Source organism: Camelina sativa, chromosome 15 (genome assembly GCF_000633955.1).
Source record: "Camelina sativa cultivar DH55 chromosome 15, Cs, whole genome shotgun sequence".
NCBI lineage: Eukaryota > Viridiplantae > Streptophyta > Magnoliopsida > Brassicales > Brassicaceae > Camelina > Camelina sativa.
This window is the reverse complement of record NC_025699.1, coordinates 4,879,654-4,887,290: the sequence shown is the minus strand read 5'-3', so window position 1 is coordinate 4,887,290 and position 7,637 is coordinate 4,879,654. Positions and strand designations below refer to the sequence as shown.

The window sequence follows — 7,637 nt, the reverse complement described above, 5'->3', positions numbered from 1 at the left end:
TTATATTATTATTGTTGTTGGTGTTCATGTTGTAACGAAAAAAGGCCAAGCAAAAAAAACGTAATCGAAGAGAAAACCTAGTCGAAGAAACCACTTGGGGAGGAGAAGATTCAAGATACATTTTACATGTCAAATAAGTAATTAAGAGTATTTAAAGTATATTAAAGACCAACAGTATTAATTAAGTGTGTGCTATCCTGACGAGTGACGAAGATTATTTTAATCAAATCGTGTGAAGATAATCTCCATTAGCAACATCAAAATGTTGTGAAATGATAACTACTGTTTATATAACTCAGATATTTTCTCCAACAAAGAACGAATAGTAATTGCATCCTTAAAATATGTGGACGCGCGATGCTTTGTCCCGTATGCAATCCCTGTGCCACCTAAATTTTAGAGCATGTGTAGTGAAAGAGACTCTCAAATCATGTTGGCAACAAAAATCTTATTTAAATATATTTTGGTTAATTTGTCACGTTTTTAATTTAGAAATTGACAAGCATAATGAATCAATAATTCAATACGTTTCAAATTTCCCCGTACGAAAAGGATTCCATTATAAAGTTTAATCCTTGTTTTTTAAGACTGGACCAGAGATCGAGTGGAAAATATTCATCGTCGGACATCACCCAACGGGACGAAGTGGGTGATGGGAAAATACCGGTTCATACTTCTTACTATGCTTTTTAATTAGTCAAAGATTTGTTTCAACAACACGAAGAAATTGAAATCTTGTCCTCCGACTTAGAGCACCTTCAGTAGTGTAGAGACTTAAGTGGATTTTATTATATATATTTAAATTTTGTTTTGTTTTCAAAAATAATAAGTAATAAAGTGACATTGGTGGGAGAGTATTTAATGGAGTTCTAAGTTTCTCAAATGATCTCTTTCTCCAATTGTTTTTTTTTTTTTTTATCTGTTAATATAAATGGATGAGATACGATCGAATCTCCATCCCACTAATGGATGTGCTCTTATAAGAGATAAGAATTCCCAATGCACGTTTAGATACTTCGATGTTGTATCTAAGAGACAAGAATGTCAAACATGAAACAGTAAGAGAATATGCATAGAGAAAATAATGGAAAAATGCTATTTCACCATAGATTACTGACTGAATGGGACATTATTATCAATGGCGAGTGGGAACCACGGGGATATGATAATGTCGGCCGCATCTATATATATGTTACGGTGTTTAAGAAAAAAACAAACTGACTACAAAAAAAACTAGATGTGGTATTACTGTATTAGTGTTATTTCTGTGGATAAGACTTGTTTTAGTAGATATTTTTTTAAGTTATATGGATTGGTTTTGGCTAGCGATCCGATATCAGCGTATACTAATGAATTTCTACTCTTAACGGTTTGATTAGAATCCTGATTGTAACGTAAAACATACTAAACAAGATATTAAAATTGATTTTCGATCGATGAAATGTTTCTGCACATCCGCTAACGAAAACAAAGTGTAATTTTTGGGTTAGTTGTTCAATCGGTTCGAGGAAAACAAAGTGTATACTAGGGTTTCTTCCGCTAGTCTCAAATAAATTAAGTGTGTGCTGACGAAGATTCGTTTAATCAAACCGTGTGAGAGCTAAAGGTAATCTCCATTAGCAACATCAAAACTCGATATGGTAATGGTAATGCATGTATGCAGGGTGGCGATAGACATGTGCAACAAATACATTTGCACTGGGATTATGCCAAATTTACATGTATTTTAAAGCCCAAAAAAAAAAAATTAAACAAATTTATATGTAATTAAGATCCATTTTAGAAAAATTGAACAGGGACCGTGACCATTTTTTATATTTTTACATCGGCCCATGTATGGTCGGTCTTATAATATGCACTGGGCGATGATGCTTTAATTTGTCACATACTAGATGTTAAATGTTCCAATATGCCTCGTAATATTAAAATCATGAGGAAATACAAATTAAAGACTTTATAAAGATAACATTATAATTAGAAAACATGTTATATGCGTTATGGAGTATGATCTAATTAAACTTTTAACAAAAGAGGATTAGTTAACAGATATCGGATAATGAGAAGAAAATAAAATATATCTTGGGACTAATCCAGACACATATAAAGGAAATGTGGTAAGAGCGGATCACTCGTCACTTAGCCAAATTTGCACAGTTTGTCTTCAGATAAAAATACCTAAATCCTGCGGTCGTAAATAATCTCTATTATATTATTTAAGCAACCCTATAAACAAATAACCCTATATTATATAAAATATTACACAAAATGCCATTGTATATTAATACCAATTATAATAACCAAATAATATAAATACCAGATAATAATTAAACAAATTAATCGTAATTATATTAAATAAATCGTATTTTAGTTACAAATTACAAACAGTATTACCAATTACAAACATTAATGTAATAGTAAGATAACATCATGGAAGTAAATGAAAAAACGTAGATAAGCAACCCTCCATGGAACAGCTTCAAGCTCAGCTTCATTAGACTCGCATTTAGTGAAGATCCATTGCCAAGCTTCCTTCCATAATCAATAACCCATACGACAAAAGTATTAATTATTTTGTTGAAACATAATGCTATTGAACACCACAAGTGATATATAGCATAAGCATTTCAGATAAGAGCTAACATGATTTAACACAGTGTAACATGATATAACATAATTATGATTTATATACTTATATAGCATAAGCAACTCAAAAGTATTTTATATCTTGATCCCATTTCTACCATCAAACCAATTGATGCTAATGAACACCACAAGTGATATATAGCATACAAATTACATGAGTGTATGATATGATATGATATGATGTATGCATAAATATGAGATCTAGCATAATTTTATCTGAATAGTCGTAACAATAACATAGTCTACATGGATTATTCTGATGATGGTAACAAACGAAATCAAAGCAGATATCAAAATCCCACCAAAATAGAGTTCTTCAAACGTAAACAAGAACCTGAACTAAAAAATCAGAATACAATCCCGCAACTACACAACTAAGATTCTCATTTCAACAATAACAGTCAATTGAATCCATTCCCGTAGATTTGTTTCACGCGTTAGCAACAATAACAATATCCTTGCGTTGCTATCATTCCGCTAAAAACTGATTCGCAACCCTAAAAATATCCAGCAGTATCTCATCAAAATCGCAAAATAAGATATTGTTAACAATATATGCTTAAACACTTATCACTTTAAGTGAAAGGTAACCTAAAAGCTACTTCATTCTCTATATAAACAGACTATTAGCAATATTCTACAATCCATCATCACAAACATGCGACCAGCTATCCTATTATTTTAAGCAAAAGAGTTTCTCAAAGTGAATGGTCTTATGGCTATGATTTACCTTGCTGATGTGAAACCTTACAAAACCATCTGGCGAGTTCAAGTCAAGGTCCTACACATCTGCGAACACTTCACTGCCCAATCTGGAGAAACAATGGAGATGGTGTTAGCTGACCACAAAGTAAGTTTGTTTTAAACACACAAAGTATAATTGTTTATTCTATTATTTAATCACCATCGAACACACAATCTTTTAACGACTATGTTTGTTTTTGTTTTACTATCATAAACAGGGCACCAAGATTCATATGCTTCCATCAAGAAAGGGTCACTGAAAATTTCGGACAACTCAGGTAAGAGGCCAGTTCAGGGTTACTAACCATTCGTTTAATATGGGCTTTGTGAACAACACTCATGTAACCCCATGTGTTTCCATCTCTGATGATGTGTATCTCACATTGCCCGACTTTCAAAACATCATGGTGGTCGTAGTTTGAATCAAGGTCTCCTTATTAGCCACCATATCATAGAAGATAGAATCTTATGTTTAAAGCTCCTTTTGTAGATCTGTGAAGTACCAACACACCAAAACCCAAACGGCATATGTCATCATTACAAGAAACTAGAAAACCCCAAAAACGAATATGATTCTAATATTTACCTTCTTGGTTGCATTTGTGGAGCTAATTTCATGTATATATTGCGTTTATACAATAAGAAAACTACAATATACTCAATCTCTAGCAAATTATTAGAATCAGACATCGCTTAATACAGTTCGTATCAAATTTATCAATTTCACATATTTCCAATTGAAAATAAAAAACGAAAATTACAGATTGAAGCTCAATTCGTACTGAACATCTTTAAACTAATTCTTTCAAACATTACATCAGTAAGAAGATTGTCTACTAATTATGCCCAATTAATAAACTAACTTGACCTAATTATTGATCCGAAACATACCTCGATGTAGAATCCATCTTGCAATCTCTCATGTCCCAGCAGCGACGGGTTGATTCTCGCATATTTCAGGTTGGACTTTTTGAAAAAGAAATTGATGATTAGAAATATGAAGGTGAGATTTCGTCGAATTGCAGAGAGAAAGAAAAAGAAAAAACTATTACAGTATGTTTGTTTTGCTGGAAAAAAAACAAACGAAAAAAAATAATCTTAATCGACACGAAAAAAAATAATCTTAATCGACAAAAACATGAAGGGATGGATATTGGACTGGGCCGTTGACAATGGGCTAAAACATACTGAAAAATTATACTTATTGGCAACTTTAATTAAATCTATTATGCACTTTGTGAAAAATTAGGCGATGGCCGGTGAAAATCATACAAAGTAACCTTTATAAGTAAGAAATACATTACATGCTAATTCTAATATATACAGCTTCAATCATATATACTAATCTTTATATTGAAAAAACAATACTATTATAGGATACAAAACACACTATACAATACTATATTATATAAGATGTCAAATAATTATACTAATAGTTATAATCATAATAATCAACAAAAATAATAAATTGGTTATTTCCCCGCCCTACCAGCGTGGGTCAGTATCATTGTTAATAGGGATATCAACAGGTACATTTCCGAACAGAAGAGTGTGTGTGGATCACGAAAATCTCATCTAAAATATCATTTCCTATTGGATGGCTGGTTTTTTCATAGCCACCGGCCAAACTGATTTTTTCATTAGATAGATTCTTTTTTTCTTTTTAAAGGTCTTTTTTTTTTTCATTTGAAGAGACAAAAGTGTCAGATACAATGAGTAGAGAGAGTTATTTTTTTACATTTTCGGTTTCTGAATGGGACTTTGGAACACTATTCGTACGTGTACCACTGGCCTTTGATGCATGTTTGACGACGATGTCGACATTAATTAAGTTTTAATAAATGGGTTTTATCATGCAATCCAGTGTCATCTGTATAACGATTTTCAATAACGGTTTAATCTGAATATAACTATCATCATCATCAACATACAATAATATTATCGCATATATATAAAATCCAATGGCTTAATATGTATTTTTTTCTTTTCTTGGTTTAAGAGACTTAAGTGTAATTGGTGCGCTCTTCTGTTCTGCTAAATAATATCAAGTGGACCAGAGACAGACAGAAGTGGAACAAAATTATTTTCGGTTTAGTTCGGTTTGAGGTTAAGTAAGTAAAACCGTTCGGTATTAAATATTTGGTTCGGTACGGTTCTTTTAAAGTATTCCCCGTCGGTTAGGTTAGGTTACATCTCCCTCCTTTACCGGCGGAGATACCTCGCCGTCGTTAGCCGAAGTACTAATTCAACAAATCTATGTGGTACGATTCGTATACAGGCGATTTTGGGATTCCACTTGTATTGATACTTTTCTTTGGGAGCTGATGAGAAGCAACGGCTGATGAGAAGCAATGTCATCTCTCGCAAATGCAGCGAAGCCTCTCAATGGAGAGAAGCGAGAAAAAGAGAGAGAGAAAGATTCGAGCTTTCGTCTGCATTGGAGATTCTTGTTTCTGCTATTAGAAGGTCTGTGATTGGTGGCTGTGTTGATGAAGAGGATCTTTGTTCTATGGAGATTGTTGTTCCCACTGATGTTAGACATGTCACCTTTGATCGTTTCCATGGCTTCCTTGGCTTGCCTGTTGAGTTTGAACCTGAAGTCCCCAGACGAGCTCCTAGTGCAAGGTTTGTTTTTTGGTCTCTTATCAAGTTTTGCATCAAAGATTATCGATTTTTCTGTATGTTTGGTGATTGAGGTTGTTGTTTAGAAGCTTAGGCAGTTGTGTGTGTGGTTTAAGTTTCTATACCCAGTAATTGCATTAATGTCTCTACCTTCGATTAATGTATCCCCTGACATCAATGATCCAAACGTTTTGAATCAAATCCCTTCTTTTCTATGAGTTTGGGTTAAATGTTTTTTATAGTAGGCGGCTTGTTAAGGATCTTGAGTGATGCAAATAGAGTAAGGACTTTTTGTGTGTATACAATTTCTTCATTTTGTATAGTCCTTGTCATTATAGGTACCAACTTCTTATGTGATGTTCTTGAATCTAATTCTCATTTTTTCGATGAGATTGGTTGAAATTTCTTACACTGTGCATGGTTAGTCAACGCTCTTGAGTGAGTAGATAGATAGTTTTACTCTTTTGTTCGAACAGAAGCTGATTAGGAACACCTCGCCTACAATACTTTTGATGATGCAGAGTCACTTGTTCAGTAGAGGTGGATTTCGGGTGCGTGTATATCTGCATCTTTTAATCAAATGCAAAAGATTTATTTGCTTTGTTTGTTGTATATAGGTTGAAGGAATTTTCAGGATTAATGGTGAGAATGCTCAAGAGGAGTACATAAGAGAAGAGTTGAATAAAGGTGTTATACCTGATAACATCGATGTCCACTGCCTAGCAAGTCTCATTAAGGTAAAAAACCTGTAAACTTCCCAACGATCATGTTGTTTCTTTTTCCTGATTGTCTTTTACTTTTTTTTTTTCTTGAATTTTGGTTTAGGGACTTCCGAGTGGTGTTCTGGATTCACTCTCACCAGAGCAAGTAATGGAGTTTGAGAGAGTGTGTGGACCTTGTAAAGATTCTTCCTTCAATTTGAAGATTCTTTGTTAGATTGGGCTATCAATCTAATGGCTGATGTTGTGGAGATGGAACAACTAAACAAGATGAATGCTCGCAACATTGCAATGGTTTTTGCACCTAACATGACTCAGGTTAGTGTTTTGAATGTATCTCTTAAGACTGTTTATGTGTACGCTTTTGGTAAATGAAATCAGTCAAACTGCAGATGTTGGATCCATTGACGGCTCTCAGTTTTGAACTTTCCTAAAACACTTATTGTGAAGACGCTTAAAGACCGGAAAGAATCTCGAGATAGGTTGGTTCCTGCCTCAAATCCAAGTCCTCGTTACCATAATGGTGATCAGAGCAGCAGAGACAACTGTTCCATCTCATGAAAGCTAACAAGGAAGAAGCTTTAGACAACTCTGAGGCCGAGATGAAAGACAAAGAAGTATCGTATCAGAAGTGTCTGCAGATGAAGAAGAAGAATCTCTAGCATCTCCAGAACTTGTTGCCATAAAGTCTTCTCAGGTGAAAATCTGTAACAATGGAGGTTATGGACAGAAACACAATGATTGGGAGGATCAGAGGAAGAAGACTCCAGCGACCATTTCTAAAGCGAGTAGTATTGTGGGACGCGTGAATTACAGAGTTAGCTATTCGAAGCTTGGCGATGAAGAAAGTTGAATAGTTGATGCTTTTGGATTTTTTTGTTTTGGGTTTTGTGGGATGTATGGATGCTT

General features: G+C 33.9%; 2 long non-coding RNA genes across 2 annotated transcripts; one reads left to right on the top strand and one right to left on the bottom strand.

Moving 5' to 3' along the window:
* On the bottom strand, nt 2,322-4,474 carry LOC104745351. The gene is made up of 4 exons (XR_760744.2): nt 4,279-4,474; nt 3,693-3,879; nt 3,374-3,455; nt 2,322-2,529 (listed from the first exon to the last, which is right to left on the bottom strand). It is a non-coding gene; the product is annotated as an uncharacterized LOC104745351 (long non-coding RNA).
* LOC104745352 lies at nt 5,578-7,294 on the top strand. The gene is made up of 4 exons (XR_002035584.1): nt 5,578-6,012; nt 6,627-6,746; nt 6,835-7,046; nt 7,121-7,294. It is a non-coding gene; the product is annotated as an uncharacterized LOC104745352 (long non-coding RNA).